This window comes from Aegilops tauschii, chromosome 2 (genome assembly GCF_002575655.3).
Source record: "Aegilops tauschii subsp. strangulata cultivar AL8/78 chromosome 2, Aet v6.0, whole genome shotgun sequence".
In the NCBI taxonomy this organism is placed as follows: Eukaryota; Viridiplantae; Streptophyta; class Magnoliopsida; order Poales; family Poaceae; genus Aegilops; species Aegilops tauschii.
Window position 1 is genome coordinate 571,524,749 of NC_053036.3, and position 20,475 is coordinate 571,545,223.

A 20,475-nucleotide genomic window follows, 5' to 3' on the forward strand; every position below is an offset into this window, starting at 1 on the left:
GAAATAGCTCATTCACCAGGTCAAAATAGTGAACTAAATCCAAAATTGAACACCTCAATCGAATAGCATGTTGTACAGTATTATAGTACTCCATGAACATGTTGAAAGTCAAATTAATGAACTTGTTTGATATACGCATATATCCGTTCATGTGTGGATTGCAGACAACATGTTCTCCAATTTAAATATTTGAATGCAAGTTTATATCGAAACATGGTTTATATCAATCTTTGATGCATAAAATGCGACCTCCCCCTCTCTCGGACTCCTGCTCTCTCTCTCTCTCTCTCTCTCTCTCTCGCCGACAATCTTCAATTCTGTCGCACGCATCCAACACACAAACCTTGTTGGTCCTCTCTCTTTCTCTCCATCTCTCTCTCTTTGTGTGTGTGCGTGGGGGGGTCTTTCTAGTTCGCATGCATATATACTCCATCTATAGGTCTCTCCCGCATACTATGTATGATTCTCTAGTCCAAGCTAGATATCTTGGGTGCACTCATCGTACGCACACAAATTCCTTGGCTCCTTGCCCGTAACTCTCTCACGCACCACTCTGTCGTCTCGGAGCTCTTCCCCCTCTCTCTCAGACTCTCCATCTACCTGGGTCACACATACACATGCATATCTCACTCTCACTCGATAGGCCCATCTAAAACTCTATCTCTCTCCCTCGTTCTCTCTCCATCTCACACGCACAAACACACAATCTCATGCCTAGCTAGCCAAGTATGATGGTCTCTCACTCAATTGTAGGCACACGCAGTCCCCCTATATGTATATGACTAGCTAATCTTAGTGTCCATCACAAACAAGTGCCTGGTCTATCTCGATTTCTCTCGGGGCATCTTTCTATCGCGCACGCACCTCCCTCGATCTCCCACCCATACAGTCCCCTCACAATCTCAAGGGGGTCTCTTTATCACAAACACACCCTCTCGTCCTCCCCATGCGTCCATGTTCTCCATGTGTCCCTCTCGACCTTTGTTCCTTGTTGGCCAGACCTCTATTGGACATGTGCTATAGGGGTGTCTCTCTCCATTGCAAACAATCACACACTAGCTATCTTCGTGTATCTCCTCACCTCGCTTTTCTATCTCGGAGATGCATGCGTGATATGTTCGCCTAAGAAACGAAAAAACACACACTCTCTCTAATTTATCGTTTGTTGTCACTTTCTCTTTCACACACATACTCTTTTTGCACACTTACTCATTCTCCTTCACACGCACTTGATCCCTCTCGACTTAGGCACTCTCCTCGGTCCATAGCATATTGATTTATTGAAAAGTCAAACATCACAAAGTTTGACCATGTACATGGAGAAAAACAATTACATCTGGAACGGCAAACATATACCATTAGATTCACCATGAGATTTAGTTTCGTATGATGTATCTTTGGTATGGAAGATATAAATAACATTTGTGTAAACCTGATCAAAGTTTTTCCAAAGTTTGACTTCTAAAAAAATTACATGCACTGCATTATCGAGCGGATGGAATATCTCTTTCCCCCTCATAGCTATCTGACGCACCACTCAGCCTTATCGGGGCTCCTCAATCTCTCTCAAACTTTATATCTCCCTGGTTCACACATACACATGTCTCGCTCGCGCTATACATATAGACCCATCCAACACTCTCCGCCCTTGTTCTCTCTCTCTATGTGACACGCACCCCCCTAATAAGTACCATAATCCCTTACTCCATCATAGGCGCAAGCACTCCCCCCCCCTAAGTATGATTATCTCTCACTAGCCATCAGGAACACACGTATTGTCTCCTTCCATCCATACGTCTATCTCGATATCTCTCGGGGTATCTTCTATCGCGCACACACCTTGTCACTCGATCTCCAGGGGATCTCTCTATGACAAACATACACTCTCTCCTCCCCATGTCTGCATTTTCTCCGTACGTCTCTCTCGACCTCTCTCCCTTGTTTGTCAGACCCCTCTTGGCCACGTGCTAGGGGTCTTGCTCTCTCGGTTGCAAACAACCACACACTATCTCCTCACCTTGCTTCCGTTGTCGAAGATGCATGTGTGATATGTTTGCATAAGACACACACGTTTTTTCTCGACTTTTATCGAGTGTTGTCCATGCTCTTTCACACACGCACACACACTTTTTTCACTCACTCTTTCTATTTCTCTCTCTCTCTCTCTCTTTCTCTCTCTCTAGTTAGGGACTCTCTCACGTCCATAAGCATATGGATGTTTTGAAAAGTCAAACCTCAGAAAAGTTTGACCAGGTATATGTGGAGAAAAACATTTACATCTGGAAAGATCATTAGATTCATCACAACATGTACTTACTTCATACTATCATTTATCTTTGGTATTGTAGATACAAGTAATTTCTTTATAAACTTGCTCAAAGTTTCAAAAGTTTGACTTTAGAAAAAATGTTGGAACTACATTATCGAACGGATGGAGTAGCTCTTTCTCTCTCTGCTATCTCTCACGGGCCTCCCCTCTCACACGAACACTCTATACTAACGGATTATACGCTCACTGTGTCAACGTATAGCTCCGTATATTGCTTAGTTGACCGGTCAACCAGTCCACATGCTGCCTGGTCGGCTCGTGTTATGTATCTTCGTGTGCTGGCCCATGTGGCAGTGTGTGAAAATAAGTAAACTAGAGGCCCATCTGACACGCGGTGAAGTAAACAAAGTTGAAACCACTCGGGGTAGCACCCCACACACTAGTAAATTGGGGGCGCATTGAGGACACACTTCTTCCGCGTGGAGGACGCACTCGCGCACAATTCACCAATGCGCGACGGCATGCACAGTGATGACCCACAAGTATAGGGGATCTATCGTAGTCCTTTCGATAAGTAAGAGTGTCGAACCCAACGAGGAGCAGAAGGAAATGATAAGCGGTTTTCAGCAAGGTATTCTCTGCAAGCACTGAAATAATAGGTAACAGATAGTTTTGTGATAAGATAATTTGTAACGAGCAACAAGTAACAAAAGTAAATAAAGTGCAGCAAGGTGGCCCACTCCTTTTTGTAGCAAAGGACAAGCCTGGACAACTCTTATATAGAGAAAAGCGCTCCTGAGGACACATGGGAATTATCGTCAAGCTAGTTTTCATCACGTTCATATGATTCACGTTCGGTACTTTGATAATTTGATATGTGGGTGGACCGGTGCATGGGTGCTGCCCTTACTTGGACAAGCATCCCACTTATGATTAACCTCTATTGCAAGCATCCGCAACTACAACAAAAGTATTAAGGTAAACCTAACCATAGCATGAAACATATGGATCCAAATCTGCCCCTTACGAAGCAACGCATAAACTAGGGTTTAAGGTTCTGTCACTCTAGCAACCCATCATCTACTTATTACTTCCCAATGCCTTCCTCTAGGACCAAATAATGGTGAAGTGTTATGTAGTCGACGTTCACATAACACCACTAGAGGATAGACAACATACATCTCATCAAAATATCGAACGAATACCAAATTCACATGACTACTAATAGCAAGACTTCTCCCATGTCCTCAGGAACAAACGTAACTACTCACAAAGCATATTCTATGTTCATAACCAAAGGGGTATTAATATGCATAAAGGATCTGAACATATGATCTTCCACCAAATAAACCAACTAGCATCAACTACAAGGAGTAATCAACACTACTAGCAACCTCTCCCGATGAGAGGGGCGTTGGTGATGACGATGGCGATGATTGCCCTCTCCCGGAGGGAAGTGTCCCGGCAGAACAGCTCTGCCGGAGCCCTAGATTGGTTCCGCCAAGGTTGCGCCTCGTGGCGGCGGAGTCTCGTCCCGAAAGCTTGCTTATGATTTTTCTTTGGACGAAAGACTTCATATACGAGAAGATGGGCACCGGAGGGCCAACAGGGGGCCCACGAGGCAGGGGGGCGCGCCCAGGGGGTAGGGCGCGCCCCCCACCCTCGTGGACAGGTGGAGGCCCCCCTGACGTATTTCTTCTGCTCAATATTTTTTATTATTTCCAAAAATAACTTTCGTGGAGTTTCAGGACTTTTGGAGTTGTGCAGAATAGGTCTCTAATATTTGCTCCTTTTCCAGCCCAGAATTCCAGCTGTCGGCATTCCCCCTCCTTATGTAAACCTTGTAAAATAAGAGAGAATAGGCATAAGTATTGTGACATAATGTATAATAACAGCCCATAATGCAATAAATATCGGTATAAAAGCATGATGCAAAATGGACGTATCAACTCCCCCAAGCTTAGACCTCGCTTGTCCTCAAGCGGAAGCCGATAACGATAAATATGTCCACATGTTTAGAGGTAGAGGTGTCGATAAAATAAAATACATACATGAGGGCATCATGATTATTCTCATAACAGCAACATATATGGATATTGTCATATGATTTCTTACGCTCAAGTAATAATCTATTCACAATGCAAAGTATGAATCAGAAACTTTATTGAGAACCAACAAACTATAATCTCAGTCATTGAAGCAATTGCAATTTATCATAACATCAGAAAGAGTCTATGTCAGAGCTTTCTAGCAAGTCCACATACTCAACTATCATTTAGTCTTTCATAATTGCTAACACTCACGCAATACTTGTGGTTACGAAGTTTTAACCAGACACAGAGAAAGATAGGGGCTTATAGTTTCGCCTCCCAACCTTTTACCTCAAGGGTAATGTCAACAATAATAACTCATGCTAACTTACATCCAATTAGATATATCTATCAGGATCTTTCCAACACCCTGTGCTTGCCAAAGGATAAAATGTAAAAAGGAAAGGTGAAGATCACCATGACTCTTGCATAAGGTAGAAGATAATAATAAAAGATAGGCCCTTCGCAGAGGGAAGCAGAGGTTGCCATGCGCTTTCAGGGTTGGATGCACAAAATCTTAATGCGAAAGAACGTCACTTTATATTGCCACTTGTGATATGAACCCTTATTATGCAGTCCGTCGCTTTTATTTCTTCCACATCACAAGATCGTATAAAGCTTATTTCCTCCACACCAATCAATCATACATATTTAGAGAGCAATTTTTATTGCTTGCACCGATGACAACTTACTTGAAGGATCTTACTCAATCCATAGGTAGATATGGTGGACTCTCATGGCAAAACTGGTTTAATGGTTTTTGGAAGCACAAGTAGTATCTCTACTTGGTGCAAACAATTTGGCTAGCATGAGGGGGAAAGGCAAGCTCAACATGTTAGATGATCCATGACAATATACTTTATCTCAGATATAAGAAAACATAACCCATTACGTTGTCTTCCTTGTCCAACATCAACTCTTTAGCATGTCATATTTTAATGAGTGCTCCCAATCATAAAAGATGTCCAAGATAGTATATTTATATGTGAAACCTCTCTTTCTTTATTACTTCCTATTAATTGCAACGATGACCAAAGCTATGTTTGTCAACTCTCAACAATTTTTAATCATCATACTCTTTCTATGTGAAGTCATTACTCTCAATAAGATCAGTATGATCTCTTTATTTCTTTTTATTCTTTTCTCTTTTCTATTATTCACTCAAGATCATAGCAAGATAATCAGGCCCTTGACTTAACACTAATCTTTATTATATAGCTCACGGACTCGATTACATAGAGGGATCATAAAGCAAAACTCAGAACTAGATCATACGAAAACTTTATTCTACTAGATCAAGATACTACTAATAGGATCAAGCTAAGAAAAAGGGTAAAGATAGGAGATGTGGTTGTGATATGATACCGGGGCACCTCCCCCAAGCTTGTCAGTTGCCAAGGGGAGTGCCCATACCCATGTGATTATGTCTCCTTTGCTGGTGAAGAAGGTGGAGGTGATGATGTAGGCTTGTCGTCCATCTTCCAAGGCATAGGCTCACCATCATAGAAGGATGATCGAGTCTCTGGGATCCTTAAATCTGCAGCCAAACTCATCCTTTTGAATCTATATTCATACTCATAGTTTTGGTTTTGCAGGTCATAGATTTGAGCTTGGAGGTGCTCGATTTTCTCGTGGAGCTTGAAGATAGCCTCCCCAATGTCCTTGGCATCCAGCTTGTGGTTGTTGGCGAACTCCGTGATCATTATGTGATTGGAGTCAAGTCCACGCTCCACCATCTCCTGGCACTTGAAAACTTGTTGCTCCATTGCTTCAAGCCTTGTCTCCACGCTTCCGGTCCTCTGTGGTCCCTCAACATCGCGGATGTGCAGCAACCCATCACACATCTCAATGGTTTGAGGGTGTTGCAGCACCTCCGTGAGGTAGGGGTTGATGACCTTCTCGAAGAACTTGTCCCTGGGGGCGCTTGGAGACGTCATGATGATCTAGATCTATCAGAGAAACAACTCGAAACAAAAACAGAGGATATTTGCGTGATACAGGAGTCAAAACCGTCGGGAGATTATATAATGAATTTTTACCGACCAAAATACGTATCGTGCAAGAAAACGGAGTCCGGAGAGCGCACGAGGTGCCCACGAGGTAGGGGGCGCGCCCAGGGGGGTAGGGCGCGCCCTCCACCCTCGTGGAGCCCTCGTGTCCGTCCAGGACTGCTTCTTATTTGTCTGTTTTTCTAAATATTCCAAAACGGAGAAAAATTGCCATTAGAACTATTTTAGAGTCGGTTTACTTACCGTACCACATACCTATTCCTTTCGGAGTCTGAAACATTCCGGAAAGTGTCCCTTATGTATTCCTCCGGCGTTACGGTTTCAATAACATTGGTTTCAACATTTATGGGATTACCTGAGATATAGTGTTTAATTCTTTGACCGTTTACCACCTTCGGATTTGTGCCTTCGAAGTTGTTTATTTTTATGGCACCGGAACGATAGACCTCCTCGATAACGTAAGGGCCTTCCCATTTAGAGAGAAGTTTTCCTGCAAAAAATCTTAAACGAGAGTTGTATAGCAATACATAATCACCTACATTAAACTCACGCTTTTGTATTCTTTTGTCATGCCATCTTTTAACTTTTTCTTTAAACAACTTGGCATTTTCATAAGCTTGGGTTCTCCATTCATCAAGTGAGCTAATGTCAAATAACCCCTTCTCACCGGCAAGTTTGAAATCATAATTGAGCTCTTTAATAGCCCAATATGCCTTATGTTCTAGTTTGAGAGGTAAGTGACATGCTTTTCCATAAACCATTTTATACGGAGACATACCCATAGGATTTTTATATGCAGTTCTATAGGCCCATAATGCATCATCAAGTTTCTTGGACCAATTCATTCAAGATCTATTGACAGTCTTTTGCAAAATTAATTTGAGCTCTCTATTACTCAATTCTACTTGACCACTAGACTGCGGGTGATAGGGAGATGCAATTCTATGATTAACATCATACTTAGCGAGCATTTCACGGAAAGCACCATGAATAAAATGTGAACCACCATCAGTTATTAAATATCTAGGGACTCCAAACCTCGGAAAATAACTTCTTTAAGCATTTTAATAGATGTGTTATGATTAGCACTACTAGTTGGAATAGGTTCTACCCACTTAGTAACGTAATCAACACCAACTAAAATATGTGTATATCCATTGGAGGCAGGAAAAGGTCCCATATAATCAAAGCCCCAAACATCAAATGGTTCAATAACAAGTGAATAATTCATAGGCTTTTCTTGATGTCTACTAATATTACCAATTCTTTGACATTCATCACAAGATAAGACAAACTTACGGGCATCCTTGAAGAGAGTAGGCCAATAAAAACCGGATTGCAATACCTTATGTGCAGTTCTATCTCCAGCGTGGTGTCCTCCATAAGCCTCGGAGTGACACTTGCGTAGGATGTGTTCCTGTTCATGCTCAGGTACACAACGTCTAATAACACCATCTACTCCTTCTTTATAAAGATGTGGGTCATCCCAAAAGTAATGTCTCAAATCATAGAAAAACTTTTTCTTTTGCTGGTATGTGAAACTAGGTGGTATGAATTTAGCAACGATGTAATTAGCATAATCAGCATACCATGGAGCAGTACGAGAAGCATTTATGACATTTAATTGCTCATCAGGAAAGCTATCATCAATAGGTAGTGGGTCATCAAGAACATTTTCTAACCTAGACAAGTTGTCTGCAACGGAGTTCTCAGCTCCCTTTCTATCAATAATATGCAAATCAAATTCTTGTAGAAAGAGAACCCATCTAATAAGTCTAGGTTTAGCATCTTTCTTTTCCATAAGATATTTAATAGCAGCATGATCAGTGTTAATAGTTACTTTAGAATCAACAATATAAGGTCTGAACTTATCACATGCAACTGCTAAGAATTCTTTTTCAGTAGTAGCATAATTTCTTTGAGCATTTTCTAGAGTTTTACTAGCATATTGAATAACATTTAATTTCTTGTCAACTCTTTGCCCTAGAACAGCACCTACAACATAATCACTAGCATCACACATAATTTCAAAGGGTAAATTCCAATCAGGTGGCTGAACAATAGGTGCAGAGATCAATGCTTTCTTAAGTATTTCAAATGCTTTTACACAATCATCATCAAAGACAAATGGTATATCTTTTTGTAACAAATTAGTCAGAGGCCGAGAAATTTTTGAGAAGTCCTTAATGAACCTCCTATAAAAACCGGCATGACCAAGGAAACTTCTTATACCTTTGATGTCCTTGGGACATGGTATCTTTTCAATAGCATCAACCTTGGCTTTATCAACCTCAATACCTCTTTCAGAAACTTTATGCCCCAAGACAATACCTTCATTAACCATAAAGTGGCACTTCTCCCAATTCAAGACAAGATTAGTTTCTTCACATCTCTGCAAAACTCGGTCAAGGTTGCTTAAGCAATAATCAAAAGAGGATCCATAGACGGAGAAATCGTCCATGAAAACCTCACAAATCTTTTCACAAAAGTCAGAGAATATAGCCATCATGCATCTTTGAAAGGTAGCAGGTGCATTACATAAACCAAAAGGCATACGTCTATAAGCAAAAGTACCAAAAGGGCAAGTAAAAGTAGTGTTTGATTGATCATTGGCTGACACAGGTATTTGAGAGAAACCAGAATAACCATCTAGAAAGCAAAAATGTGTATGTTTGGATAATCTTTCTAGCATTTGATCGATAAAAGGTAAGGGGTAATGATCTTTTTTAGTAGCCTTATTTAATTTGCGGAAATCAGTTACCATCCTATAACCTGTAATAATTCTTTGCGGAATCAACTCATCTTTATCATTAGGAACGACGGTAATACCTCCCTTCTTAGGGACACAATGGACAGGACTTACCCACTGACTATCAGCAACGGGATAAATTATACCTGCCTCAAGGAAATTTAGTATTTCTTTTCTTACTACTTCCTTCATCTTAGGATTCAGCCGTCGTTGATGATCACGAACTAGTTTGGCATCTTCCTCCAAATTTATTTTATGTTGACATAGAGTTGGGACTAATGCCCTTAAAATCATCAAGAGTATATCCAATAGCAGCACGGTGCTTCCTCAGAGTTTTCCATAATCTCTCTTCTTCATGCTCTGAAAGGTTAGCACTAATAATAACAGGATAAATCTTTTCCTAATCAAGATAAGCATATTTAAGAGTATCAGGTAACGGTTTAAGCTCAAACACGGGATCACCCTTGGGTGGAGGAGGATCCCCTAGGATTTCAACAGGCAAATTCTATTTCAGTATAGGTTCCTGTTTAAAGAATACTTCATCTATTTCCCTTCTTTCATTCATAAACATATCATTTTCATGGTCTAGCAAATATTGTTCTAAAGGATCACTAGGAGGTACGGCAATAGAAGCCAGACCAATTATCTCATCCTTACTTGGCAATTCCTCTTCATGGTGTTGTCCACTAAATTTAGAAAAGTTGAACTCATGAGACATATCACCCAAGCCAATAGTAACAACATTCTTTTCACAGTCTATCCTAGCATTAACTGTGTTCAAGAAGGGTCTACCAAAAATAATGGGACAAAAGCTATCTTGTGGGGAACCAAGAACATGAAAATCAGCAGGATATTTAGTTTTCCCACACAAGACTTCAACATCCCTAACAATTCCAATGGGTGATATTGTATCTCTATTAGCAAGTTTGATGATAACATCAATACCTTCTATCTCAGCAGGTGCAATTTCATGCATAATTTCTTTGTATAAGTCATGAGGTATAGCACTAGTGCTGGCACCCATATCACATAAGCCATGATAACAATGATCTCCTATTTTAACAGAAATAACAGGCATGCCTACCATAGGTCTATGTTTATCTTTAGCACAAGGTTTGGCAATTCTAGCAGTTTCACCGCAGAAATAAATAACATGCCCATCAATATTATCAGCCAAGAGATCTTTAACAATAGCAATATTAGGTTCAACTTTAACTTGCTCAGGAGGTGTATAAGTTCTAATATTGCTTTTACGGACCACACTTGAAGCTTTAGCATGATCTTTTATCCTAACAGGGAAAGGTGGTTTCTGAACATAAGAAGTAGGAACAACAGGATCATTATAAGTGATAGTTTTTTCTTCAACTTTAATAGGTGTAGCCACTTTTACTTCTATGGGAGGATGATATTTAAACCACTTCTCCTTAGGGAGATCAACATAAGCAGCAAAAGATTCACAGAAAGAAGCTACTATCTCAAAGTCAAGTCCATATTTAGTGCTAAACTTACGGAAAACATCGGTATCCATAAAAGATTTAACACAATCAAACTTAGTTGTCATACCTGACTCCTTACCTTCATCGAGATCCCAATCTTCAGAGTTGCATTTAATTCTATCCAATAAATCCCTTTTGAATTCAATATTCTTCATCATAAAAGAGCCAGCACAAGAAGTATCGAGCATGGTGCGATTGTTATCAGAAAGCCGAGCATAAAAACTTTGAATAATTATTTCTCTTGGAAGCTCATGATTGGGGCATGAATATAACATTGATTTAAGCCTCCCCCAAGCTTGAGCGATGCTTTCTCCTTCGCGAGGCCAAAAATTATATATATAATTGCGATCACGATGAACAAGATGCATAGGATAAAATTTCTGATGAAATTCCAATTTCAATCGCTTGTAGTTCCATGATCCCGTATCATCACATAGCCTATACCATGTCGATGCATCTCCCTTCAAATATAAAGGGAAGACCTTCTTCTTAATAAAATCACCGGGTATACCTGCAAGCTTAAATAATCCACAAACTTCATCCACATAGATTAGGTGCTCATCAGGATGCTTTGTTCCATCTCCTGCAAAAGGATTAGCTAGCACTTTTTCTAGCATAACCGAAGGAATTTCAAAGTGGACATTTTCATTTTCATTTTTAGTAAGTTCAGTAGGTTGAGGAGCAACTCTTTGCTCTACTGGTCGGGGTGAAGATACCCCGAACAAGCCCCTCAGAGGATTACTTTCCATAGTAACAAGTGACAGTAAATTTCAGCACACTATATAAATTTTCCTTACCAAATTCCTCCTACCAAAGGTGCTTCACTCCCCGGCAACGGCGCCAGAAAAGAGTCTTGATGACCCACAAGTATAGGGGATCTATCGTAGTCCTTTCGATAAGTAAGAGTGTCGAACCCAACGAGGAGCAGAAGGAAATGATAAGCGGTTTTCAGCAAGGTATTCTCTGCAAGCACTGAAATAGTAGGTAACAGATAGTTTTGTGATAAGATAATTTGTAACGAGCAACAAGTAACAAAAGTAAATAAAGTGCAACAAGGTGGCCCAATCCTTTTTGTAGCCCCATATGATTCGCCTTCGGTACTTTGATAATTTGATATGTGGGTGGACCGGTGCTTGGGTGCTGCCCTTACTTGGACAAGCATCCCACTTATGATTAACCTCTATTGCAAGCATCCGCAATTACAACAAAAGTATTAAGGTAAACCTAACCATAGCATGAAACATATGGATCCAAATCAGCCCCTTATGAAGCAACGCATAAGCTAGGATTTAAGCTTCTGTCACTCTAGCAACCCATCATCTCCTTATTACTTCCCAATGCCTTCCTCTAGGCCCAAATAATGGTGAAGTGTTATGTAGTCGACGTTCACATAACACCACTAGAGGATAGACAACATACATCTCATCAAAATATCGAACGAATACCAAATTCACATGACTACTAATAGCAAGACTTCTCCCATGTCCTCAGGAACAAACGTAACTACTCACAAAGCATATTCATGTTCATAATAATAGGGGTATTAATATGCATAAAGGATCTGAACATATGATCTTCCACCAAATAAACCAACTAGCATCAACTACAAGGAGTAATCAACACTACTAGCAACCTACAGGTACCAATCTGTCACAGCCCCAGATCAGCCCTTGCTTGATTTCTCTTGCATCCATGCATCATGTTTAAATTCAAATGAAATTTGAATTGAGGAATTTTCAAAGCCTCAGAAACCTTTTAAAAATGATCAACATTAAAATCTTCTCAAAGAAGCCCAAGAAAATGTTCCTGTTAAATCTTGAAAAATATTGGCAAGAATAAAATTCAAACCAATATTTTTGGAATCACAGAAATATTTATTTTGGGCCTTTTGAATTAAATCAATGACATATTTGGGTTGGATTTATTTCTGTTTCATAAGAAATAAAGTTCATATATTTTTGTGAGTTGCCTGTGACCTTGGACTAGTTTCTGAGCTCACATAACAATTTACAGAAAGTTTAGAAAATGATTTGATGTTTTAAATCAAGTCAAAACAAATAGCAGAAAAATTAGAAAAGAGAAATAAAAGTCAGAGAGGAGGGAAAAGTTACCTGGACCTACCTACTGTGCAGCCCACCTGGCCTGGCCCTGTGCCGGCCCAGCCCACCTCCTCCTCCCCTGTCGTCTTCCTCCCCCTGCTAGGAGGACGGCGCGTGCCCGACGCGCGCACACACGTGCCCCGGCCACCTCCTGCTTCCTGCCGCTTCCCCCTCGTCGCTCTGGGCCTCCCTCGCGACGCCACGCGGCCCCGACCGCTCTCTCCTCTCTCTCACTTTCCCCTCTGGCCCTCTCTCCCGCAAAAACGGAGCGCCACCGAGCGAGCTCGCCGACGCCGATCGCCGTACCCGCGGCCACCGCCACCACCTCGCCTCTCCGAGCTGTCCAAGAGCTCCGCCTCATCTGCTTCTTCCTCCTCGACGATCCTCCCGGCCTCGGACGCGCTGCTTCATCGCCACCGTCGCCGTTTCCATCACCGGCCACCGAGGCTCCTCGTCGGCGATTCGCCGCCGTCTCCGCCTCCCCGAGCTCGCCGAGAATCTCTTCGTGACCGCGGTGAGCCCCCGGTCATTTCCCCCCTAACCCTGTCCCCGTTGGGTTGCCGTAGCACCATTCCCCCCACGAGCACCGAAGCTCGCCGCCGCCATTGCCAATGAGCTCCGTGCTCCTGAGCTCGGCCGCTCGCCCGAGCATCACCAGCGTGCTCGCCGCGCCCCTGTGAACCTGAAGCCCCCACGGGTTCGCCCTGCCGTGCCCTGTAGCGCCATCCCCGCCGTTGCCCGAGCTCCAGCCGCCGCGGTCGAGCTCCTCGCCATCGCCTCCGTCCACCCCAGACCCTCCCGCTTGCACTGCTAGTTGCGCATGAGCCTCAGCTACGCGTAGCACCAATCCGCTGTCCAAATGGTCGCCGGTGGACGATTTCCGACGTGCTCCGCCGCGTCTGGACTCGCCGGCGTCGAGTCGCCGGCGTGTTTGACCCCGTCTGACCAGAGGTTTGACCTCTCTCTCTCACTTACATGCGGGCCCCGCCCGATTAACTAAGTTAGTTAGGGCTAATCCTTTTTAGGTTAGTTAGGTTAGCCGCTGACTAGTGGGCCCTGGCCCCTGTTAATTAGCTAAGTGTTCAATTAACTTAAGTTTAAACACACAGCCACTGACGTGTGGGTCCATGGACTAATTAGCTTAGATTAACTTTTAGTTAGTGCTAATTAACCCTCTTAGTTGACTGAGTCACTGACCAGTGGACCCCACTGGTCAGGTTTGACCTGACCGGGTTAGTTGACCTGCTGACGTCACACTGACGTCAGGCTGACGCAGTAAAGCATTATCTGGATTTAAGTTTATTCAGGAAATTCCAGAAAATAGTATAAACTTCTAAAAATCATATAAAATCAACCGTAGCTCAGAATGAAATAATTTATATATGAAAAATTATCAGAAAAATGCAATCTATCCATCTGTATCATTTTCATCCATGTCAAACTAAGTTATACCTGCTGTATAGGTGAAAACATGATAATGCACTATTTGAATTCATAGTTTGAATTTTAATTTGAACCATGAGTTCAAATCAACCCAAACCTTTCTGTTGCTAGTTGCATTAGGCCAAATCATGTCATATTGCCATGTCATAATCATGCATCATAATTGTTGCATTGCATTGATTGTGTTCTTCCTTGTTTGCCGGTGATTGTCCCCTCTCGATTAGCCGTGATTCCGACGATGAGTTCGATGACATCGATGAAGAACTATAATATCTTCAGAAGTGCCAGGCAAGCAAAACCCCCTTGTTCAATCCGATACAATCCCATTCTCTCGCTCCTGCTCTCTTCTACTGCATTAGGACAATCGATTCAACTGTTACATGCTGCGGTAGTTGAACCCCTTTTCCTCTGCATGACCTGTCATTGCCACAGTAAATAGATGAAACCCACTAGCATGAGTAGGAGTTGTTTGAGCCCTGATGTGCCTACTCATTCATGCTTGTTTGTCATGCCTGCTACTGCTTAGAGTTGAGTCGGGTCTGATTCATCGGGGATGAATTGGAATGGTGATGAACATTTGGTAAAGGTAGCGGTGAGAGGCCATGTAGGAGTACATGGTGGGTTGTCTCATTGAAGCCGTCCTCAGGAACTGAGTTCTGTGTTTGTGATCCATGATACAGTTACTACCACGCATTGGGCCCGAAACCAATGGACCCTCTCGGCTTCTTAATCACCCTTGTCCTCTGTCCAGGAGTTGCAAGTAGTTTCTGGTGTTTGTAGTATGCTGGAGGCCGTGGACAGCGCTGACCGAGGGGTGGGCTGTGATGCGGTAGGCACATGGCACGGTGTACCGGGCGCCCGTTTGGTGTCTCGGAAACCCTGCACACATCGTTCGGGGCCGTATGTGGAAACCTCGGCCGGACTCCCTGCGGATGGAACCTGAATAGGCGATAAACCTGGACTAGAGACTTGAGTGTTTAGGTAGGCTGTGGCCGACTCCCTCGCCAGGCTTCCGCTTGAAGGTTGCCGAGGTACACGACGTGTACATGGTGGTAAGTGGCGAGAGCGTGTGTGACGAAGTACACCCCTGCAGGGTTAATATGATCTATTCGAATAGCCGTGTCCGCGGAAATGGACTTCTGGGTTGCCTATAACAGTGCATAGACAAGTGAAAGTGGATACTCTAAAATGCGCAAGATAAGCGTGAGTGCTATGGATGGCGTTCTCGTAGGGAGACGGGAGCGGATCCATAGTGGAGTATTAATATGGTGAATATGTGGACTCGTGTGCGCCACCTCAAAGAGTTGCTTGCAGTCGTAGTTCAGGTTAGCCACTGAGTCAAAGCTGGCTTGCTGCAGTTAAACTCCACCACCCCTTTTGTTGATACCGATGCATATGTAGATAGTTCTTATGTAAGTCTTGCTGGGTACATTTGTACTCACGTTTGCTTATTTTATGTTTTGCAGAGAGCGTCAGTCTCGCTAGTAGTTCCGTGTGGACTTCGACGTTTAGCTTGATACCTCAGCTACGATCTTGTGCCCTCGGCAGGATCTAGTAGATAGTCAGGCTTCTCAGCCTTTTTCATTTATAGTTGTCTGTACTCAGACAGGTTAAGCTTCCGCTTGTGTTTGACTTGTATGCTCTGAATGTTGGGTCATGAGACCCATGTTTGTAATATCTCGCTCTTCGGAGCCTAATGAATAAATACTCTGAATCGTAGAGTCTTGTTCTGATGCCATGTTGTATTTGCACATATCGAGCATATTGTGTGTATGATTGAAATGCTTGGTATCTGTGGGATCCGACAACCTAGTTGTTTATCCTTGGTAGCCTCTCTTATGGGGAAATGTAGTCTTGTGCTTCCATGAGCCATAGTAGTCCGCTACAGCCCGGTTCACCGGAGTCCTGCTAGCCCAGCACTACTGCGCCGGAACACTTGACTGGCCGGCATGTGATTCACTTCGTTCCTGTGTCTGTCCCTTCGGGGAAATGTCACGCGGTGACATCCGAAGTCCTGCCTAGCCTGCTACAGCCCGGGTTCCCGGAGTCCTGTTAGCCCAGTGCTACAGCCCGGATTCACACGCTGCTGACCGACACGTTCGATGTTGATTCATGTATGCCTGTCCCCATACGTTAGTGCCGCTTTGGGTTCACGACTAGCCATGTCGGCCCGGGTTCTTTGTCATATGGATGCTAGCGACACTGTCATATACGTGAGCCAAAAGGCGCAAACGGTCCCGGGCCATGGTAAGGCGACACCCGTGGGAATACCGTGCGTGAGGCCGCAAAGTGATATGAGGTGTTACAGGCTAGATCGATCTGACTTGGAATCGGGGTCCCGACAGCGTTGGTATCAGAGCCTGACTGCCTGTAGGATTACCAAGCCAAACTGGTCGAAGTTGTGTCTAGAAATGCTTTAGTTATGTAAGGGAATTGATTGTGGGAGGGAACGTAAGGCTCTTTTTACTTCTTATATCTTATGCCCTTCTGATCTGAGTCACCCTCTTCTCTTCTACGGGGATTAAGAACTAGGCTTCTCATCTTTCTATCAGGATCACGTGTTACTAATCCGTAGACTCATAGGATTAATGGATTTAAGCCTCAGTTCAGTTCCTACTACTTCCGTATGTTGACCATTGATCCCGGAAGTTTATATTGTGATGTTGAGTGGTCATGCCACTATTTTGCAGGATGTCTCAAGTATTTTTGAGCATTTACAGTCGTTATGCTATCCGAGTCATCCCAGGTTTCTAAACTATGTGATGCATTTGCAAAATCATCTCCCTCTGGTCGATGTTCCTTTAGGCCAGGTTAATCACACTAATCGTTGAGTTGAGGTACTCTGTTGCCTTGACATATATATTGGAGATATTATTATGACCCTAGGTGTCATAGAGGACCACTCAGTAATCTAGCAATGCCTTGTATCCCCAGTGTGATGATTCTAGCCAATATTCTCGAAAGCATCCCGTGATGCCATTTAGTTAGTAGGCATTCTATTCCTGGGTTTGAACCCGAGATTCACTCCACTCACCTCCTGTTGATAGTATTTGCTAGCTCCCTTAAAGATATTAGTAACCTTTGCGATAGTCCTCGAGGTCCGTGGTATTTCCTTCTTCCAAATACCATGAACCATTATGGCAGAAGTTCTTTTAACCAAAAGATCACAACCAGGGCGCTCTTGAGGAGTACTCCATTCATATTGTGACTCTGCCAGTCCTTCCTCCTCTGCATGGGTTATCTGGAAGAAATATGTTGAATTTGTTCGACATACTAATCCATGCACCCACAACTTAGAAAAACATATGTTCCTTTGGGTTGTCCCTCTTTAGTTATTTTCTGGCCCTCGTCTATCAATTGATAGTCAGGAGTAATTGTGCATTTGTGTTATCAATGCCTATTATTCTTGTGGTCCGTCAAGCCATTCTATTCCGGAATGACTAGGAGAAACAAACTCCAGTACCTTATCCATTTCTTGGATTGGTCAAAGTAGTTGTATTCCGCAGATCAAAATGCCAATCCAGTTTTTGTTTTGTTCTACCTCGGAGTATTACCCCCTTTATGTCAGAATTGTCATGAGAATTGCACCATCTCTCACGAATTCTTAACGCAGTGATACTTCTCGCCATCATCATTCATTTCTTGGTCCCGTGTTGTTGCAACCGGAATGCCGACAGGTGAACTATGATGTGTGAAATCTATACTCCTAGCAACTCCGTTGCTTGGTAGTTAAAGGACAATAATTTCATCCTTAGCGTGTTGGTTACTGAATCACATCCTAAGGTTGATCGTGCTACCCAGTCCTTATTCCCGGTGCACTTTTCGATCAATGAGTTAGGATAGTGTCAGTCCTTGCTTATTCGGTCATATCGTCTTGCTCTGAAAAGCAAGATCGTTCTCGAGCTTAGTAACATATCGGTGGATCGTGATTTTCCAAATATCTTCTCGGAAGTATCACTAGGTCATCACCTGGCCACTATGTTGAGTTGCGAGCAAGTTGGTTTTCTGTAACCACCCCTTATCCAAGAATCCGTGTCGGATACCCCTGAGCTAGTTGGTTAAGCCAAACAACAACTTGGAGAGTTGGAAGATAAAAACTTGTCTAACTTAGTTCATTTCCAAAGGGATATCTTGTGTTGTGTGTTGTAGAAAGATGATTTCTTCATCGATTGGTCCTCGTGATCAATTAATGGACCTATCATCTTAACCAAACTTTGATTTGAGTATGGGTTATCATCAAATCAAATCAGAACCAACGATGTTCGTAATGTTGTCTTACTCGTGGTTGATTCCTCAAGCATACACCATTACATCTTTTGGTCTGACCAATGCTATCACCGTGTTCACTTAATTGTGGAATTCCATCTATATGGAAGCCTAGATGGTTTGTTGTTGAGCCCATCGACAACATCCTTATCTCCTCCATGATTTGGTTGAACATCTAAGTTAGCGTTGGAAACTTTTGAAAGCATCTTCCTCGTGTTAGCTCATGAAGTTTATGTTTTGATGGAAGAAGTGACTTCCTCTAGTTCACATGCATATAATGCAAGTTGGTGCCGTGAACTTGAGAAAGTTTGTTTTGCTTCCTCTGGAATCATCCCAAGTCAGTCATGCATACGTGCGAAGTATTCTTTGGTCTGGAGACTTGCAACCTTCATTCTATATGAATCCCTAGCACACCAAGCCACTGATTGATTTGTTCAAGGAAAAGAAGTTCTTAAGTGCTATTCCTTAAGGACCCAAAGGTACATGCGCATGACTTCGCTCTCCGCAATGATGGTTCCTAATCAGAACTCGGTAGTGTTTTATTCTAAGACTACTATGTGGTCATGCTTGTCTGGGACAGCGTGTTCACATGTTGTAGCAGAACCAGCTCATGTTTTGGAGCTTGCTATCATAGTTCATCCCCTGAGAATCTCGCAACGTCATCTCGTCGATTTGTGTTGCAGACCTTCATTTTTCTTCCTAGACTCGATGAGTCTGGAATATCCTGCCACCAACCAGATCTGAATCTCGGGCAGATGTGATGGTTGGAACGTTTTCCCAAGAGCTATAATATTGGTCTCTTGGTAACCGGTAGAGTGGATGTCGTGGCCAACACATCCAGGCCTATTATTGTAGTATCTTGATTGAGGAAGTTGGCCACCTCCCCATAAGGATTTCTTAGGATTTATTCCGCTAGTTATTCCCTATGGATTCCTGCGCTCCCGAAGTCCGACCTACTACTTGATGTTCAAGATTCCAAACCACATCTAATGGGTTACGCTAGAACATCAAGGAGAACATTAGAAGCGGATTGCTAAATGTCTCTCAGTCGATCATCCAGATTTTGCTCCCTTGGCTTCGCTAAGGTGAAATCTGAGAAAGTGTTGTCCTCCTTTGCACCTGCATCCTCCATCACCGTTCATCATGGTAGTATGTTGTGTTGCCAGGATCCTCGGCACGGATGTTGGTAGAACCTTGATGAATATGGAAATGCTCAAGTTCTTGAGAGCACGCACAAGCGCTAGGTGTTTTCACCGGCACTAACTGGGATTGCTCCTAGTTTCCTTCGGTTATGCTAAACCTTTCAAACAGTAGATTCACTCTCTACTGTTGAGCTTCTCCCCAGTTACTAGAATCATTCCTAGCATTTCCATTTTTGTTCCCAGCTTGCACCGTCATTGTGCCATCCTACCTTGGATCACCCTTCCCAGTGATTACTGATCAAGATCATCTTCAAGTGGTCTTACCATGAGTCCCATTCATTTCCGATGATATATAAAAAAAATCATCCATTTCGTTGTCTTCAACAAGGTATTCCACATCGTCCATTCTAGCCCGAGTGTGTCGTTCTCCCGAACTCCGCCAGACGATTGTTGTGATTGCCTTAGGCTAGTATAAAGAGTTTCCATGATCTTTGTATCAAAAGTAATTCTTTTTGCCACTTAAGGGAATAATTCTACGAGTCACCTTCCCCAAGGTGCCCCGTTATCGAATCATGGCAATTTTCCTCGCTACTTTGAAACCTTCGTCAAATTGTTTCTCCCGTCCCGCCTGATGCATGTTTTGCCTCTCAGCTCGAGAGATGTTTCAATGCCTCCCTCCATGAGTTGATCCTGAGTTGTTCGATATTTGAGAAGATCGATCCTTCTAGAGTTTTCCCCTTTCCTCTTGTTGTCTTGTCGGTTGAAGTTCTCAGAGCAAGACATCGAGACAAAGATGGTGATCGAATCAACGTTCTTACGAAGTGCAACTTGGATCGTGAAGATCATGTTAGCTCGTACCCCCTCTGTCTTCTTACCTCACGTCTTGAATCTCGGGACGAGATTCTTGTTTAG